Here is a 21,224-nt window from a genome sequence, read left to right as displayed (position 1 = left end):
CAATATCAGGATTATCTCTTAGAAGATTTACAAAAAACATTAGCTTCTGCTGATCCTTTAGACAGGAAGACTTTGCAGGAAGCTGTACATAACACTCAGCAAGTAAGCAATCACTTCCTGCAGTGTGGATATGATGCACTGGAAACTTCATGTAGGGCAGCTATGACAGGGGCAGTGATTCGTAGACATGCTTGGTTAAAAGATCAACCTCTACCAGATCATGTAAAAGCAAAACTTCTGGATGCACCTTTGGAAAGAACAAGCTTTTGGTGCAAATGCTAAGGATGTGTTAAAGACCATCGAAGAAAAAGCAAAATCAGTTCAGACTGTGAAAGATTTCCTCCAGGTTCAACCCCCCCAGATTCAGTAGGAATTGGCCTTCAAAAACTGGTCCTTTCCTAATCCAGAAAAGTTTCAAGGGTAAGAACAGGCGTGGCCGAGGAAGAGGCCAATACAGAGGCCCTTACAGGGGACGACAATGGCAGCCAGGAAACCAAACAAGTGACGCAGGGGTTTCACCTGCCCAACAACCACAAACTCAATGACTTTCCTCTACTACCGCCTATCAGGGAACAAATAGAAGCTCCCTTGGGCGGGAAATTATCTCTGTTTGCAGAAAACTGGCACAGACTGACAAAGGACAAATGGATTTTGGACATTATAGACCGAGGGTACAGGTTTCACTTTCATACCTTACCAAGAAAACAAGGCATGCCAAACCTACCACAAAATCAAAGGGCAGAGGCTATCAAGCAAATCACTCTGCTGACTCGAATGAAAGCAATAGAAAGAGTTCCACAACAAGAACAAGAACAGGGGTTTTACTCAAGACTGTTCCTTGTTCCAAGAAAAGAATCTCAATGGAGACCAATACTGGACTTGTCCGCATTAAACACCTTTCTCATAGTACCAAAGTTCAAAATGCTGACTCTACAGCAACTCCTTCCCATGCTGGGCAAGGAGTCGTGGCTGATCACTCTGGACCTCAAGGAGGCATACCTGCATGTCCCTATCAGACACAGCTGCAGAAGATACCTCAGATTTCTTGCAGGGCCAGAGCATTATCAATTCTCAGCATTGCCATTTGGCTTATCTACTGCACCCAGAGTATTTACAAAATGCCTGGCTTCAATAATTGCTCATTGCAGGCTCCAGGGTATACAAATTTACCCGTACCTGGACGACTGCCTCATACAAGCGGACGACAAATTGATGTTGACAAAAAACCTGGATTATGTCATACGATTACTTAAGCTCTGGGATACACAGTCAACTTCCAAAAGTCAAGACTGCAGCCATCCCAGCAAATAATCTTCTTAGGAGCCAAACTAGACACAGCCTCTCAGATGGCTTACCTGACAGAAGACAAGCAAGAGAAGTTAACTCATTACTTCAAAGGTTTAGCAAAACTCACCCAGATGACTGCAAGGAGATTCCTACAGGCCCTGGGTTACATGGCATCCTGGATTCTACTGGTTCCATTAGCAAAACTACACATGAGAAAGCTTCAATGGTACCTAAAAAGCATTTGGTCTCAACACAGCAACAACTTGGAGACAATCATACCACTCATTCCATGCCTACAAAAGGAATTCCTATGGTGGGCCTCGGTGAGCCAGGAAAACACAGGTATGTCATTCAAAAAACCACAGATAACACAGACGCCTCAGACCTTGGATGGGGGGGCGCACATGGAAGGCAGGTGTATACAAGGACAATGGTCTCCAAAGGAAACACATCTGCATATAAACCAAAAGGAAATGCTGGCAGTAATGCATGCCATCGAGGCTTTTCAACACCAACTCCAGCAAGGCCATTTAATGATACGGACAGACAACACCACTGTGATGTGGTACATAAACAAGCAGGGGGGCACCCACTCTTACCCCCTTTGCAGACTGACAATGCAGCTTTGGGAGAAATCACTGAGCCTAAACATCCAGTTATAATCCCAGTTTGTTCCAGGAAAAGACAATGTGTTGGCGGACAGCCTAAGCAGGAATTTCACAGATCCACACGAGTGGAGGTTACATCCGAAGGCCTTCAGACAACTCACTTCGACATGGGGCAAGCCAGAAGTGGACCTATTTGCCTCTCACCTCAACCATCTTCTACCAAAATTTTGCACAAGGACATACCATCCAAAAGCTTGGAAAATAGATGCCCTCTCATTCAACTGGAACTCCCTAGCAATCTATGCATTCCCACCTCTGCCACTGATGACCTCAGTATTACTAAAGATCAAAGCAGAGAAGCCCAAGGGAATCATAATAGCTCCGGATTGGCCAAGACAACACTGGTGCCCACTACTACGGAGCATATGTCACACCAGGAGGTGGGCCCTCCCTCAGTGGCCTCTACTTTTGACTCAACACAATTTCGAGACACTGCATCCAAACCTTCAGACACTGCAGCTAACAGCTTGGGAGATCCCATAAATAACTTCAGCTTATCTCTTTCTAAGGAAGTTCAGCGGATACTAACAGAGGCTCGAAGACCATCCACCAGAAAGGTTTACTTAGCAAAGTGGAAAAGATACAGCAATTGGAATACCAGCAAGGGACATGATGCTTCATTGCTGAACATCCCACTTATCTTGGAATATTTGGCAGATATGTTAAAGAACGGCCTCTCATATTCTTCCATAAAGATACATGCATCTGCTATTTCAGCTAGATACAACACTGATCCTCCTGTTTTCTCTCACCCCTTACTAAGACAATTCCTCAGGGAATCAAGAACATTAAGCCACCAAGAAAGGCCCCAGTGCCAGCCTGGGACCTCAATTTTGTCTTAGAAAAACTGACTCTACCTCCTTTTGAGCCAGCAGCTTCAGTTGACTTGCAATTTCTCTCATGGAAGACAGCTTTCCTGTTGGCAATTACCTCAGCAAGAAGTGTTTCGGAGCTACAGGCCCTAATGGCAATACCACCCTTTATTATTTTTCACAGAGACAGGGTTTCATTAAGGACCAACCCTACCTTTATGCCAAAGGTGGTATCTAGGGTTTCTCTAAATCAAGCCATTCATCTGCCTGCTTTCTTCCCCAATCCTGAGAATAAGGTGGAAAGACTTTTGCATACCTTGCACATTCACAGACAACTTCCATACTACCTGGACAGAACCAAGGCCAGTAGGAAGTCTGAACAACTTTTGTAGCTTACGCCCTGCAGTCCAAGGAAAAGCAATTTCAAAACAGACTATTTCTAAATGGATTGGACATTGCATCAGATTCTGTTATTCCTTTCATGGAAAGACCGTTCCAGCCAATGTCAGACCACATTCCACCAGAGCTACAGCCACCTCTACAGCATTTTTAAGAGGGGTGCCTACCAAGGACATTCTAGAAGCTGCTACATGGAGCTCCGTGCATACATTCTCCAAACACTACAATCTCCTCTATATTCCAGATCCAGAGCAGGCTTTGCTTGGCAGTCCTGCAGGGTTTGATTGCCACACCATCTCTTTCCTAGTGCATACCTCCTCCCCCAGCTAAGCTATGGTATTCTACCCACATGTTATGACTGCAGTTGCATTCTTGAAGGACATAGTACAGTTTTGTACCTACCATAAATGTAGATGTCCGATAGACATGCAACTGCAGTCGGATTTTCCCTCCCTCCATACCCCTCTATGCCTAGGGTCCACTCCTATCCCTGTTACTCTTAGCTGGGGATATCTGTTATGGTGTATTTGTTTTATTGCTCATTTATTTGTTTGGAATCCTGTTTTTGTCTTCCAGTTTGATTACAGCCTTCCTTGGAGGGCACCTGGCATCTGAGGTAAGAAACACTGAAGAAAATGGCGTCGGCTGATGCTTATGTACTCCATCCGCTCTGACGTCGGAGAGAAATGCGACATCAGCCGACGTCGGACCCAGACTTTGGAATCCGGCCGACGAGGGCTGCCTGAGGCAGGACAACCCACATGTTATGACTGCAGTTGCATGTCTATCGGACATCTACATTTATGGGTAGGTACAAAACTGTACTTTTTACATTCTTCAGGTCTGGAAATGTGGCCCTTGTGTAATGACAGGGTGGTGAAATCCGCATTCAAACTGTCTGACAAGGAATTGGTAATGTCAGTCAGATAAGTGTACTTTGTGATCATTTACATTAACTGTAACCCAATCTGAGATTTCCCCTGTAGATTATAAACAACACTGAAGAAAGCTTTAGTGTTGTCTTTGGAATCCTTGCCATTTTGTATTTTGAAGCTTGCCTTGTATGTTTATTGAGGGATTGTATTTTCCCAATGATACTGACCAGAGAGGTTATCCCTTCTTGGTATGTAACTCTTTTGGTACAACTTCACACCTTCTATTATACATTTAGTTTATGGCATGGGTCCATGAGACTAATGCACTTTTACTGTATAAGTGAGAATATCTTGTGTTTGTGATAGCACGGTCCATGCAACCCTGTAGGTGAACAGTGTGCATTAATAAAGGATTATGCAGCTGGGACAGTGTTAACCTTAGTAATGCAAACCAATGACAGATAGCAACAACAGCATCGCCCACAGCACAGTGCCAACCCGTGTCATACACACACGTGTACTCAAGTTCCAAAATGTGTGTAGTACAATGCATACTGGTCAGCAATAGAAAGTATGGAGTGTTAACACTGGCCAGTACAGGGCATGTCACCCTGCCCATGTGTCCAATATGCACGTACATGCAGACAGTGCACCTCCACCATGTTCACAAATGTACACCTGCAGACCTGTGCTGCACACACCCCACACTTACTCTCCACTGTATAACACATGCTGACACAACTACACACATCAGCCAAGTGGCACATGGGCAAACAAAACACAATTGGAATAAACACTGGTGGAAACAATACAACATTGCTAATTACAGCTTTAATGCATCATGCCTGCTCAGCTACACCTTCAAGGTTATCATTACACTTTACTGCTGACAACATGCTACATATTCAACCAGTGCTATACTTTATTAAAGTCACCCTGTGCATCAGCACTATGTTAGCCAGTTCCTGCATCAATGTTACAGATGACAGGAGGTGGCACAGGTTTCATCATATGCACAGGGTGTGTTGTTGGTTTGCCAGAGGCCTACACTGAGCCATACAATCGACATGTGTGTGTGAGTGTGTGTGTGAGGGCCATGAGTACTGTTATGGGCCAGTGTTGATGTAATGTGTGCGGGTATGTGTTTGCCCTAGGTTTCTGGTTTATGTGTGTGTGTCTGCATGCACACAGTTCCACCATGTGGCTGCCATATACGGGGATTTGTGAGACAGCTACAGACTGTACCTGACAGGCTTTACAGATCACCGTCTCTGGCCACGGATACGGAACCTGTGCCTGGCAGGGGTGCTACAGACAGTGTCGGGTACTAATCCAGACTGGGTACTATCCGAAGAGGTTGACATATGTCCACTGGATCCAGGTCTCTGCTGGGATTGGCCAGAGCCACGTGCACGTGGGCTTCTAGGACGGTCTATGGACAGCCCCCGCCCAACATTGCTGGGGCTGGTACTGGCACTACTGGAGCGGCTGTGACTTGCTGGATGTCCACGGCGACCTCCAGCTGCTGATGTTGCTGGCATATGCCCACGTCAACATCTCAACCGTCCTGCACAGTCCTGACACATGGACATGACATTGTGGAGGATATCCAATGTCTCACCCCAACGTCTATCAATGACTTCAGTGTAATTACATATGGCACCTGCTAGGTCATGGATACTGTCATTTACAGAGGTGTTATGAGCCCTCTGTGCCCTTAGTCCCTGTCTGGTGTACCGCTCCATTTGTGTCTGTGCCTCCATGACAGCCTGGAACATACATGTGGTAGAAAGAGGTGTGGCACATCTGCCAGGGGCATGATGACCAGCAGTGCTTTGACGAGAACCCCTGGGCATCTGCCTATGTGGTACCGTTCCAGACATCTGGCTATGGCTGCTGTGTCCTGATACATGTGCCATAGATACCACACTGTCCTGGCGAGTGCCAACTGTACACTGTTCCTCAGCTAAGGGCAATGGTGATTATGGATGTACAGGTAGTATGACTGTGTGCATGGATGGGGTGGAGACTTGTGTACTGTCAATTGATGGCCCAACAACAGACCCTGACAAACCTGCCTGTGCCTTAACACACCTATCCTCATGATCACTGTCTGTCTCAGTGACATCAGGTTCCTTGCTGTACTGAACCAGCCCCACCTCGGCACCTGTGAGAGGAAAACAGGAATCACACTTTAAGACCTGAACATGATGTCAGACCACATGCACACATGCACACATGCACACATTCGCACATGCACACATGCACGCACACAAAAATACACTCCTTCCTAAAGCAGAGATACACACACCAGCAATCTCAGAACATACACAGTAGCAGGTGATGGTGGGGTACAGTATCACAAGCAAAACAGTCATATCACACATGTCAGCATGCAGGACGTGTTGCTCAACATCATGTGGTGCAAGTGTAGACAGTCCTTGTTACTAACGGTATACATGGCTTTGATGCATGTGTTTTGTTATTAGGTGATGGGCCTCCCCCTGGAACACAATGCCTACATGGACACAACATTGCTGTGCAGGTATTCAAAACTCTGTAATGTACTGTGCACCATAAAAAACAGGTGTACATACTATGGCTGAATGTGTATCTGTGTGTCAGATAGGTATCCAATGCTGATTACAGCCTCTGTGTCTTTAGCAAATAATTGTAGACACATTTTTAGCACATGCATGATGAGTATTCATACAACATCATCAGTGGTGCATGGATAATTGATGGAATACCATTCAGCCACATACCCAATGTACGGTACTTATGGTGAGTGTAGATCATATTGTGGACATGCCAGTGTCATCCATGACATGGTATGCTAAAACACAACTGCATATTTAAACACTACACATACCCAATGTGTATCATATGACCTAGCCACTCAATAGCATCACAAGACATATATGTGTCAGTTGTGCAAATGGTGATTGGTATGCATATTGTTTAGAGGTGCATATGTGTGCACACACGCAACATTAAGGTGTGTGGCAAGGTGTATAGCAATGAAAGCTATATGTAGTACTGTGGTTACAATAACTGGATGGGGTATAGTACCATAGGCCATCATCATGAAACATCATATGGTCACTCAAGGCTACAAATGTTTCCCAAACCAGTACTACTCATGCTGTACTGGAACTGTACTACCTTGTCTACATTCACCGTTTCACAACCAGTTGTTACATGAGTTTGTAAGGAGGCCAATAAGGAGCATTCCCCTGACATGAATGTGTAGTGTGTTGCAGAGTTTTTAAATGCCCCATGATAGTCCTCTACTCCTCAGGTATATTATGTGTAATGTGTGGATGAGATTTTGGATACTGGAGTGTGTCTTTACAGAGGGGTTGGGAATCCTTTATGTGTAGTATGTTAAAATGCTCTGTGTATGACATAGATGTGTATGTTATGTGCATGTTGAGTATTAACTGTGCCTATTCAATGGTCACTACAGTCTAGCCACATTTGTTTGAGATGGTCTGGGTATTGCATGTGTTTGAGGCAGCTAATCACATTAGTGAGATGTGCGTGGTCTTACACCAAACGTGCACAGCATGCATTATGGGTAGGTGTGTTACATGTGTACATGGCCTGCACCTTAACTATGACATGCACGTTTTATTTACGATAATAAATGTAGAACACACTCACCAGCATCTGTTCGTTGCCTTGATGTCACCCCAGAGAGACCTAGATAGAGATGAGACAGTTTGTCAGTGGCCACAACTGTGGCATTGCTACTGTGTGTTTGCAATGTTACAGTACAACAACAGTTTACATTCACAGGGCTACAGATTATGTTCCAAATGATCAATATTGCACAACAACAGGCTCCACATCTTTTAACGACACACTCTACATCTCATGTATGCATGATCTACCAATACAGATAACAGTAGTCTACAAGTATGCTATGTTACCTGAATGCTCCATGTGTGCTTGCTGGGTGGCTCCAACCTCCATCATGGTGTATGTCTGCTGCTGTTGTTGTTTGGCAGGTGCCACCAGGCTCAGGAGCAGCTCCTCCACTCTGGTGAGGGGGGTGGATATTAACACCACCTCCTGTTGCAAGCTGTTGTCTCCGCACATCAGCAGCACGCTGATGGACATTTCTGAGAATATCACTGCAGTGGTGGCGTACCTGCTCATATGTCCGGTTATGCAGGCCTACTTCATTTACCGTGCGGACAACATCTTGCCACATTGCAGTATGCTCCTGCTGATCCTGGCTGGTTCGTGAGAACATGAGACTGTAGTGCTGAATTATACTGGTAGTAATTTTGTCATCTTCAGCACTACTGTAAGTGGGGTTCCTGCTATGTGCCATGATCCCTGGAAGACATAAATACGAAAATATGTCTGAGCAAGTCATATGGCACATTTAACATTACACAGTACAGATATCCCTGAACTGCCCTATATAACAACCTATTAGCTAACCAAGAGTGAAACACTTTAACTGCCACTTATCACTGCACACCCCAAAACTGCTTGGAAGTGCCTGGCTCACTCTCATAGGTTCATAGGTTCATACTAGGCTATCTGCCCTAGGGCATTTATAAGCCTAGCCAGAATGTGTTTGGCTTTCGCCACACATTTTAAATTTATTTTGCTATGCCCTTTTTCGAGGTTAGTATACTGTGCCTCTGTCTAACAGTGACACAGAAGTGATACCCAGGGTAAACCTATGATCTCCCATCCACTCATCAAGATTCCTCTTGAAGAGAGTCAATGAGGGACTCTGCCTAACCTGGAATGGGAATTTTATTCCAGAGCAAAGGGAGCCTCTGGGTTATGAATCTGTCCCTCCAGCATGTCCTATTTATTTCACTGCTGAGGTTCAAGTCTCTCGAGTGCGTAGCTCGATGGGATTTGGATTTTCTAAGGTGCAGCATGTCCATTAATTCCGGGTTGGACATGGCTTTATACGTCAGGCACAGATCGCCTCTGAACAGGCGGTATGCCACTGAGTAGAGCTGGAGTTTCTTTAACCGGGCAGCATATGGCATCTGTTTGAGCCCTTTGATCCTCTTGGTGAGGTACTTTTGGGGTCTTTCCAGTTGCTGCAGGTGTCTGGTAAGGTACATCCCAAAAGGAGCATCGTATTCAATTATGGGCCTGATGAGGGATGAGTAAAGAGGCACGATGACCTCCCCTGATATAGATGTGAATCCCTTCATGATTAGGTGGGCTATATAAAATGTTTTTCTAACCACTTTGGCCACGTGGTTGTCAAATGAGAGATTGCTATCAACTTGGGTCCCCAGGTCCCTAATTACTTCTTCTTACCACCTATGTGGTAATTTGTGGGCACTTTGTTTTTGCCAAAGGGGATGACTATACACTTTTTGGCATTTAGCTTGAGGCCATGGCTGTGGCACCAGTTGTCTGTTTCTATGAGGCCCTTTTGGAGGATGCTTGTGTCGGCTGGAAAGTCGATTATGGCGCCCAGTTTGCAGTCATCTGCGAACTTGGTCAGCCACAGTCCTTCCGTGTTGGCCTGTACCTCTGAGAAATATATACCGAACAAGAGAGTTCCCAGGACTGAGCCTTGTGGGACACCACGTGTAACTGGTTTGGAGTCTGACATGGCTCCAGCAATTCTAACTATGTGGGTTCTGTCCTTGAGCCAGTTTGCAATCCATCTAGTGACATAGGGGTTTATATTTAAGCTGGTGAGCTTATCTATAATGCCCGAGTGGGATATTGTATCGAAGGCTTTTGCGAGGTCCAGGTAGGCTGTGTGGACCACCTTCCCCTCGTCAATGGCCTTGGTGGCAGTTTCAAAGAAATCAACCAGGTTTAAGAGGCAGGATCTGCCCTTAACAAAGCCGAACTGGGTAGGATCCAGTGTTTGTAGGTCCCCAATATCTTTATTTATGAGGTCCATGATGATCCTTTCCATAGCTTTGCAGACCAAGCTAGTCAGGCTTATGGGGCGATAGTTTCCAGGATCCGTTGAGGCACCACCTTTATAGAGAGGGACCACTGTTGCTGTACGCCACTCTTTGGGCACATATCCTGTAGTAAGGCTGAGATTGAACAGTAGTTTTATGTTTGGGTTTAGCTCTTCTTGGAGTTCATGTAGGACGCAGCCGGGACACCGTCTGGTCCCATTGATGCTGTGTTTTTTGCTTTGGAGAGGGCGGCTCTTACCTGAGCATCTGAGATGTCAGGGGGGGGCAGCACTCTGCTGGGATAGATATTTGCCCTTTTGGTGCGGAGGGGGGGGGGTTTGCACTGAACCTGTCAGCTAGGATGTTGGCAATGTCTGTGGGTTCGGTGTATTTTTTGTCATTTTGGACTAATTCTGAGCATATCTGGGAACTACCACCCAGGTTCCTAACATAACTAAAGAAAGTCTTGTGATTATCCTTAGTGTCCTGTGCAATCTTTCTCTCGAAGCTGGCCTTAGACAATTTTATGTGTGCCCGTAGTTTTTTGCTAATGCTGATCAGTGATGCCTTCCCTTTTTGGGATTTTGCTCTATCATTTAGTAGCTTCCTCCTTCTATTGTATAGTTTGTTTATGGCTGGGGTCCACCAGACAGGACGTCTGCCTTTGGAGGATTGGGTCTTGGTTTTATTTGGGATCGCATGATCCATGCATTCCTGAAGGTGTTCATAGAATGCATTTATAAAGGATTCTGCGGTCTGGGCCGTATTTTCCACAGGCCCGGGGGCTTTGAAGGATTCCACCTCGGTTTTGAGGAGTGTGAAATTTGCTTTAGAGAAGTTTTTCACTGTGGTTTTCTGGGCAGGGGGTGGGGTCGGGATGTGAATATCCAGTGAGATTAGTTTATGGTCTGATCTTACCAGTGAGGGATACACTTCTGGTCTGGAGCATAGAGTCCCCATGTTGGTGATGATCAGGTCCAGTATGTTTTCCCCTATTGTGGGAGTGGTGACAAGTTGTTCCATAGCATTTGAGTTTATAAATTCTAGGAACCTTTGGGCTAGGGTGTTGGAGCTAGAGTAATGCTCCCAGTCTATGTTTGGGTAGTTGAAGTCGCCCAATATAATGGTGTTTGGAGAGACCTTCATATTTTCCAGTGTTCTCAGGAAGGCCGAGTGGGGTTCCTGGGTTTGGAATCAATCTAATGAACCATGTTCTGCACAGCAACAAAATAAAATCACTATATAAGTCTATACAAGAGTACCTGGCACACTGTATGCAACACGATGCACCACCTAGCCACAGCAGATATACATCAAGCTGATGTGTAAAGAAATATATCATCAATCACAATGAGTGTAAGGTCCCGTAAATGTTTTACTATTGTACCACACAACTTGTTAATGGCAAACCCGTGTGCAAAATATGTGCACAATTGGGAATATAGGTTGCATACTGCTGTAGTAAACTATGAATGTTGCTAGATACGCAGTTATATGTTTTACCACACATATGTCAAAGGACATGTTACAGACATACCCACACACACATCAGACATAATTACAGGACACAAAGGTATGACATCCCAGATAAGCTTTCAGTATGTACTATACAGTACTGTGTGTCAGTACTTACACAGCCTTAATCTTGAGAAATGTAATCTGTGATGAATACAGGAACCACACAAAACAGTGGATGCAAGCAATGTGGACATACACCATACTTTGCTGTACAGGACCAGAGCTTCAACTAGTACTACAGTACACGCAGGATTTGGATTCAACATCAGTACCAACCAATAATCATAGATGTAGTGCTATAGCCTCCAGTGACACACCCTAGTTAAAACCAAGGGACTTAATCACACTGTATGCAATAGCACTTTTTCTGCCTAGCAACAGAATACACAGCTTTTGCTATGATCAAAGCAAGGACCCATAATACCATGACGTAAACAGTTTCCCACTAAGCTATCCCACAGATACATATCTTTGACGTATTCACAAACACATTGACCATCACAGTCAGTTAACAGTACAGAGAATCTATTGCAACAAGTAGATGTAGGAGTGTATGAGTATATATAACTATGTGTATGTATGTATATATATATATATATATATATATATATATATATATATATATATATATATGTATATATATATATATATATATAAATATATATATATATATATATACACATATATCTATTTGTGTACATATACATGTATATGTAGGCACATATACATTTCACTTTTCATAGTGAGAATATAAATTATACAAAGGATGTGAGGTGTACAGTAATGTAATAAAATCGCACAGTCTTGGGATAAATGCATTGAAGGTTTTCACAGCCCAGGTAGCTTTGCAAACTGAATAAACCACCCACAGTGTTTAACCACCACATGTCATATATCAGCACTGTATGCTGTCTTGTTTGTCACACACTAAATCCCACATACAAATGTGCGCATACTAACCTTCACCAACATATATATCTCCACCCTTTACAAACTGTTGCAATATGTCCCCTGCTCTATGCACATATACCGATGTGAATATGTATGACACATATATATTTCTCCATATGTGTGTGGCATACACACACAAGGTCCACACTGTTGTAATTCCCTGGACCTCACAGCTGAACTGTTGGGCCTTGCTGCAACACAAACCGGTGTCACATATGAACACACACTAACATTAGGGGGAGTATATATGGCTATAAATGCTAGATAAGCATACTAGTCTGCTACAGCAGTTGCCAATGCTAAGCTACACTTTAATATGACTATCATGCATGTGTTGTTCTGTCACAACCATGTTTATATAATGTCAGCGCTAATCCCCCCCAACAGCCATTGGCCACACTATTGTACAGAACACAGATAACATGGATCAGATCTTTGACATTTAATGCTGAGCTACACATTTCACAGGTATTTCTCACTGCCCACAGGTACACACTGTATTGTCCATAGCAGTAGTTAAGCAGAACATCTATGCATAAATAAGTACTGCTGCCACATATGAATGGTTCACATTATGTAGACTATTCTTCAATAACATCTACTACATGCCAGTAAGTACATATGTGTCACATACCTTTCCTTTGTATGATTTGGTAATATTTCTTTTTCTTTTTCCTTTTCTCTGACTCTCTCTCTCTCTCTCTCTCTCTCTCTCTCTCGCTGTCATTCTCTGCAGTAGAGTGAGTTTGTTGGCAGAGATTGCAGCCTGCTTTTGTAGGTATTTGCACATGAGCATGTGATGTTCTCTGCACCAATTAGTGGCCACCACTTGCTAATTGCATGCAGCCTGCTGTGTAGTAATTGCAGTAATCACTGTCATAGCAACGCAGTACTATAAATTGCTAACTCAGGTAGGCATGACCCTTTCAGCTTTCCAAGATGGAGATCATGGCCGGCCTTAGGCATAGGCCAACTAGGCGGCCGCCTAGGGTGCCACTCTAGTAAGGGCACTTTTCCAGTATTTATTTGGTGTAGGTAGACTAGGATGGGGGCACCAGATGGTGTGGTGGGGGGTGCCGTGGAGCCCTTCTGCCTAGGGCACCAGTTGACTTAAGGCCGCTCCTGATGGAGATCATCCTTGTTTGCTGTGGACATCATTGTTTAAGACAGAAGGTTGGTATAGTTCTTATATCAGAAGCCACTCAGACCTAATGTTGCTGCTTTCAGTACCCACTTGTCAGTGTAGAAATGTACTCACCCCTCAAAATGCTACCCCAAGACACATGGCAAGATGTACTTTCTTTTCAACTTTTACAATTAACTGCAATACAAAGCTAGTTATTGAGATGTATTCCTTTGGCACAAGAATTGTTTGTGAACTGCTATACTGTGAATATTCATTTACTCAATTCTAAACAGTTTGTGCTTTTTTAGTGTTGACAGTAGCACAAGCTGCTCAGAAAAACTGGACACATATCAGTACTGTGAATATGCTTACCTACATCCTTGGTAGACCCTGCACACACAGGTATATTCTACATTTGGGTAGGGGTGCAGAAGTACAGAGAGCGTAAGTATTATTGTGTGGATTTTATCTTGCTGGACTTACAGGGTTGCTGTGTACATGTTAGTTTATCAAGGCAAGTAGTCTGTCTGCGTAACTCCCAACTGTGGACCTATCCACATTGTAGCCAGAGAATAGCCTGTTATTTTTTGTCTGTGCACCACACAGGTCTTTTCAGCAATAGAGCAATAGCATTCTTACAGTTGGTTGCTGCCAGTACATGGCTACATCCATTTGTATTTCAGTGTTGTATTCCTACATAAGGGTATGCTTCCGAAACTCCTTCCAAAGCTATTTTCACAGTGTGTAACAGCAGAAAGGCTGATATGCCTCTGTGTTTCTGCCTCTGCCAGACCTCTCAAACACTCAGGTACATATTTGAACAGACTTTGGGAAAAGTAAGGAAAAAGTCAGGGACACCTTTAAAATGTTAGTGCCATTAAGTTGAAACATTGAGAGAATCAGAGCATATGAATTAATACACCTTTTCTGAAGTAAAAGAAGTGTCTAACACTTAATTATTGTCATTATTCATTAAGTATAATTCACCACCTTTCTGGCCAAAGTCAGTAGTTTTAGGAGGGATTCAGAGGGACAGAGCTAAAATTTGTGTCAAAATCAGGGACATCCCTGAAAATTAGGGACATTTGGGAGGTATGGCCTCTTCCCTAAACAGATATGCCAGTGTTTGTCCTGCTGCGATACTGTGTGGGGTTGTAAAGTGATGGTGTAACATTATTTCCTGCTAGAATGGCTGCTTCTCTTATCACAGAGGGAACAAAATACCAAGCTACTCATGTGCCAGATTAACCTGTACATGCTGGGCATGAACTAACAGTTGAGGGCTGTAAATATACATAAAAGCTACTGGCACCCCCTTCATCCACGTTATATGGGCCTACCCAAGTGTGGGTTAACACTGCTTAATACAACAGTACTATTTGTAAAATGCAACAGTACAACAACATATAAAAAAAAAATGACACAGACGCACTTCAGGAATTATATATTTATTAAAGGATTATTACACCTTTATTTATTGGGTTAAAACACTTTTTGAAGTCTCTCTCATTTATTTTATATAACAATACATGCAGAATAATTACTAACCTGCCTGATGATGCAGCATTTGCAACCTATCTTCATGGGCTTGCTGATTCATAGCCCGGACACCTGCAACTGTGAAGTAAATCCAGTGATATTGAGACATACCTATCCATAGTATAGACAAGCATAGCAATTCTTAACTACTTAATACAATGGCTACTTACTCAGTACTGGGGCATTAGGCATCGCACGGGACTCCTGGATCCACTGGTCCAGTTGATCCTCCTTACGTTGCTTCAGGTCAGAATAATGGTGCCTGACCTACTCACCAGTCCGAGGAACTCCAGTGGCACTGGTGAGATCATGAGCTAGACTGTTCCAGGCCTCTGTTTTATATTGGGTGCCCTGGTACTGGCCCAGCAGGAGTCTTGTTTTTCCTCATGATTGTGGACATGGAGCCAAACTATTACTTTGGTCTCCTCAATGCCCCAGTGTTGCGCTCGAGATCGAGTGCCTTCTCCAACACCGGCCATGCTGACTGCAGAATGGAGCTACAACCAGTTATGGCAAGTATTCCCACCTGTGGAGCTTAAATATGCCTCATTTCCCGCACTTATTTGTGATTGGCCAGTTTTGAAAAAACTCAGCTGTAGACACACCTGCTTAGCTGATCTTAGCAATGCTTAATATTCCTTTGATAGATATGTGTCTGTTGAAAGTGCATGGTTATGAAATGCTGTCATGGCTTAGTGGTTATGTACTGTGACTGTAGTGCACTGTATCCTGAGTTCGAGCCATGTCACTGCTTTTTATTTTCCTACTGGCCAGACCTGAATGGTTAAGGTTCAGTAAAGGAGGTGTGGCCGTGTTTAGCTGACTTTGCTTAACTTTGCCCGACATTGCGCTGGTTAGCACGGTGTGCAGCTATGCGCAAATACGTTGTATTTCTGCTGGTTAGCGCGGTGCGCAGCAACGCGCAAATACATTGCGCTTGTTAATGCTCTGCTCAGCTACAAGCGATTGGTTTTAAATATGCTAAATACTGCCAAAATGTGCTTAGCAGTGCTTTATATTGCTTAAAATAAGTTACTCATGCCTCAGAATGCATAACCATTTCACCTTCATATATATATATATATATATATATATATATATATATATATATATATATAATTTGTTCACTACTACATATAACATTTGAATGCTTTTTACAAAACGTATACATGATAAATGTCAGGAAATATTTTTGTATACAGATTTCCAACACAAAATGGAACGTGCAGTAGTGGGACTCGAACCGGGAATGCCACCTCTTTGTGCGAAGGCTGTAACCACTATCGCTGTTTTGCTTAATTTGCATATTTTTTCTTATTATACTCTTCGGTGTCTAAGCTGCTAACTGTAGCTAAGCAATGGGCAATCCCGCGCAAACACGGGCAGCTATATCGGAAATAAAACAAAAAAAAATTTCTTTTAATTTTTAAATTTGTACGAGGTTTAACATATGGGGGAGTGCAGTGTTACAATGTACACATGTGAGCGGACTTGCTCTTGTAACTCGACATTTCTTGGGTTTTGTCAGTGTAGGGGCATGAATTTTTGGATTGCTCGGCAGTCCGACATGCCCCCTACACTCGTCCATGCTCCGTGTAAGCTTTAGAGTTGAGGCAGCGTGCCCTCATTAATATGCATGGCGCGCTGCCATCATAGTCTTAGACTGGCGTTTCCGTGTAAGACTAATCTAGTCTTACATGGAAGATTAGTAAATCCTGGGGACTATGTGGTAATTGATTTAACACCAAAGTTTGTTTTATTATTAAATTTCAGCAGCGATGCTTCTTGAAACTTTTCAATTTCCTCATCTGTTTCTTTAATTGAATAATTTAAATTTCCTATAGTTAGTAAAATGTCATCTGCAAAAAGCTGTATTTTCAGATTGATGATCCTTGTTAACTGAGAATTCATCAATTTTTCATTGCTTCTTATACTATTATTAGCTAAGGGTTCAATAACTAATGCAAATAGTAGAGAGGACAAGGAACACCCTTGCTTTGTCCCCTTTGTTTAAAGTGAATCCTTGAGAAATGAAAGATCCATTTTTAACATATGCTTTGGAGTCTGTATACATTTTTTTTAGTATTTCACTAAATTGTTCTGGAAAAGCAAATGTCTTCTAAATCTACAGAAACAAAAGCTGTCTCCATATCTATGCGAATTACTGCTAGTTTCTTGTTCATTCCATTTGCTAAAGCTAAAATATTTACTACCCTTTTATGTTGTATGATCTGCTGACTATAAATCCTGTTTTTTATAGTGAAGATGGAAGTAAATATTTTATAATCTACATTTTATACTGAAATTAGGTCTATATGAGGAAACCAACTTATTATCCTTTCCTTGTTTAAGTACATGTGCAATTACAGAAACTTTCCAAGAGGGAGGAATTATTTTGTCATTCTAAATTTTCCTGAAAATGTCATTCAGTAATTCTAAAGTATTTAAGGTGAGCAGACTATATAATTCCATACTTAAACCAGCTAACCCTGGAGTTTTACCATTTTTCTTTTTTTTAATCTGCATTAACTTGTATTAGGGCTTATTCAACAGAGATATTTGTCATTAAGTTTATTAGTAACATTTTTTCTTTAAATACTTGTTAGTTTTGTAATCACTGGGACTGTTATTTTTATCTTTATTAACCTCCTAATGGAATTTTTTAAAACATATTAAGCATTTCCTCTATGTCTGAAGTAAGCTTATTAGTGTGAGGATTTTGTTTGTTATTGAACTATAGCTTTTTGCTTAACATCTTACTTCTATTGTATAGATTTTTTGAAGTAATCGCATAACTGCATTTTTTTTTTCTAAAGCTGTCTCCACTTTACTCGTTAAAACTGTTTAATATTTAGTCAATAATTTTTAATGACTTCAGTATTATCTAATTTCTTTGGTTGTTGTTCAGACCTCACTTTGTGTATTTCATCTTGTATTTCTAATAACTCTTTATTCCATTCTTTTATTTTATTACTAGCCTATCTACCCATTCTATCTTTAATATGCATTTTTAAGAAGTTCCATAATATGCCTTTACTAACCTGACCATTATCATTCAAAGAAAAAAAAATTCTCAATTTTTCCTTGAGGTCACTATGAAATTCTTTTAATTAATTAATCATCATATATACTGATCTTCTATAAATTATCTGAAATTTGCTTATATCCATTAATATATTAATACTTAATGCAATACGTCATACATTATGATCAGATAAAGGGCAAGGGATAGTTTTAAAAATAATTCACTTCATTAAGTACATCTGTAAAGGCATAAAGCCTATCATTTCAAGTTTGTGACCCATGAGCATAAGAATAATGAGTAAAGAACAATGACTTATCTTCTGCTTTTACTGTTAAATCAACTAAAGTATTATTACTAGTCCATCTGTTTAGTGCTTTAGCTGATGCCAACATTTTCCCTTTCTTCTGTTCACTTGTATCTTCTGTACTAGATGTGCAGTTAAAATCTCCTGCTAAAATTAAACTACCCTTCTAATGACTTTGTTGTAAGTTTAAGGGATCTTTAGCTACACTTGCACCTGTTCCAGGAATCCATAAAAATTAGCTAGTGTTTAGAGTTTCCCATTGTATTTAATTATTACAAACATATACATTCCCTTAGGATCATTAATGGATTCCCTGACCTTAGGGATTGCAGCAGATTTTCTCGAAAGTATAGCAGTTCCACTACTCTTTTTGTTAAAAAAAAAAAAAAGCAGTTGATAATATTACATAACCTAAGTTATTTAAATATTGTATATCTTTATCAAGTGAGTCTCTTGTAAGAAGTCTTCTTTTTAGGTTTCTCATTAATGATTTCCTTTTGTTGTCATTATTTAATCCATTTGCATTAATAGATAATAGATTAAAACTATCCATACTGTGAATTTAAAAAGATTTCTTGTAAAAGGTAGACACATTTATCTACTGTATTCATTTAATTGTATTTAAGACTCTAATGCATTCCTCTAACACTGTTTTATCATTCCACATTTCTCTGCATTCTTCCTTTCTATAAACTAAACTACCAAAACTCGTAAATAACAAAAACAGAAATAAGTCTACAAGTGTAACATATTACTAAAAAAACACAACCTACCATGGATTCCATAGTTCCTAGTTTGCCTTTCGAATAGAAAAACTACTGATATATCTCTCTACCTTCCAATATCTAAAAATTCATAAAAAAAAACTGACTAAAAGGTATTGTGACTTACAAATAATTAATGTAATATTATACGTGAGTTAAAAATAATGAGATTATCAATTTAGTTATATATTTTGCCATTTAAAATTATTCACCCATTGCTACATAAAAGTTTAATAATTCTCTTATTAATCACAAATATTGAATAACTCAGCAGTGTACTATATACCTGTTTATGTAATAGTAGAATAAATTATCCATTCAATATTCCTAAATTTTTCACTCATTCAACATTATTATAACTAAATCTCTAAATAAATAAGTAGAACAGAGTGGGACCTGAAAAGATAACGATATCTGTACACTTATAGGTGACAGGTAATCTTATCATATTAAACTGTTATACAAAAGGAAAATCAGTGCACATATATATTTATCACATTACATATTTTATAGGGATTCACTTCAGAAGCTCAAAATACCGAAATCTCGAATTTCAGTATCTCGAGGCCAAGAAGTGGAATCCACAAAACAACAAAAACTAAAAACCACGAAATTCAAAACCTCGAATACCGGAAGTTTTGAATTTCGCTGTTTTACTACACACACACACACACACACACCATCCACCACACATACATACACACACACACACACCACCCACCACACAAATACACACAATCACTCTACTACATAAAAGCAGGGGGGCGAGCCCCCCGGCACCCCCTCATGTGGGGAGGCTGCACCCCCCACACCTCCCCTACTTAAATATTCTCACTCCAAGGTCGCACTACATATAAACACACACAAAACACCACCACACAAGCTACTTTCTCTTTGCACGCACACATCACAGCAACAAAACACACTGACACACACCACAGCCCCTACCCAAACCCCTTAACACACACACACACACACACACACACACACACACACACACACACACACACACACACACTTACCTGAATACAAAACCATAGCGGAACTTTAGAAGTGTGAAATTCAAACCCTCAAGGTTTTGAATTTCGCGCTTCTAAACTTTCGCTATTATGTGGATTCGGCTTCTTGGGGTCGAGATAACTGAAATTTGAGATTTCAGTATTTCGAGCTTCTAAACGGAACCCATTTTATAGATCTAACAAAAGATCTGAATTAATTTTAAAAGTACAAGTGTCTATATCTTAAAATTGTGTAACACTGTTAACACAGTAAGTATCATAAAAACCCTTTAGCTTAAATATCATATTGACAACACACCTCTTAGAGTTTACCCAGTAGTCAGGGACTTAGGGACACACATAAATAGTAATCTAGCCTTTGACCATCACGTGTCTACAATAGTGAGGAAATCCTTCTATGCTGCCAAACTTATAAACAGAGATATGGTTCTAAGTCCAAGGAAGTCATTGTTCCACTGTATTCAGCATTCATAAGACCTGTCATTGAGTACAATGCCCCCTATGGTATCTACCTAACCAGGCATGTCCAACAATTGGAATGTCCACAGTGGTTCTTCACTAAAAGAATACAGGGCTTAAGTAAAATGTCCTATGCAGACCACCTCAAGGCTCTATCCCTGTATTCTGTTTCCTGCAGGCTTTTGAGGGGAGGTCTATGCCTGACATACAGGGCATTATCAGACCCCACTCCATCCTGCATATCAGCAAAACAAACAGCACCAGAATTACCCATTCTAAGGACTTGAGACTTGCCTGTGATATAAGTAGGACCTGCTGGAGAGACAGGTATGTATCCCAGAGATTACCAAGTCTCTGGAACAGGCTCCCATCCATGTGAAGCAAAGTTCCTTCCTAACACAATTCAAGTGCAGCTTGAACATTTGGATGGGAAACAGGAAATTCATCCCTAGTTTGGCACCTGTGTCTCTAATGGACACAGGCAATCTGTAAATGGTTATCTCCCAGGCCCTAACTTGTAAATGTTTCATCTCCCAAGCCCCTGCTTACACTTATCAATGGTATCA

The 21,224-nt window shown here is 41.5% G+C and overlaps 1 protein-coding gene across 2 annotated transcripts in view; it reads left to right on the top strand.

The window, feature by feature from the left end:
* Positions 1-21,224, top strand: part of MTR (5-methyltetrahydrofolate-homocysteine methyltransferase) — a 1,755,520-nt gene that overhangs the window by 241,212 nt on the left and 1,493,084 nt on the right. The window lies entirely within an intron of this gene.

The sequence above is a fragment of the Protopterus annectens genome, chromosome 1.part2 (genome assembly GCF_019279795.1).
Source record: "Protopterus annectens isolate FY-2018-M chromosome 1.part2, PAN1.0, whole genome shotgun sequence".
Taxonomy (NCBI): Eukaryota; Metazoa; Chordata; order Ceratodontiformes; family Protopteridae; genus Protopterus; species Protopterus annectens.
The sequence above is the reverse complement of the archived record's forward strand: the minus strand, read 5'-3'. Positions and strand labels throughout refer to the sequence as shown.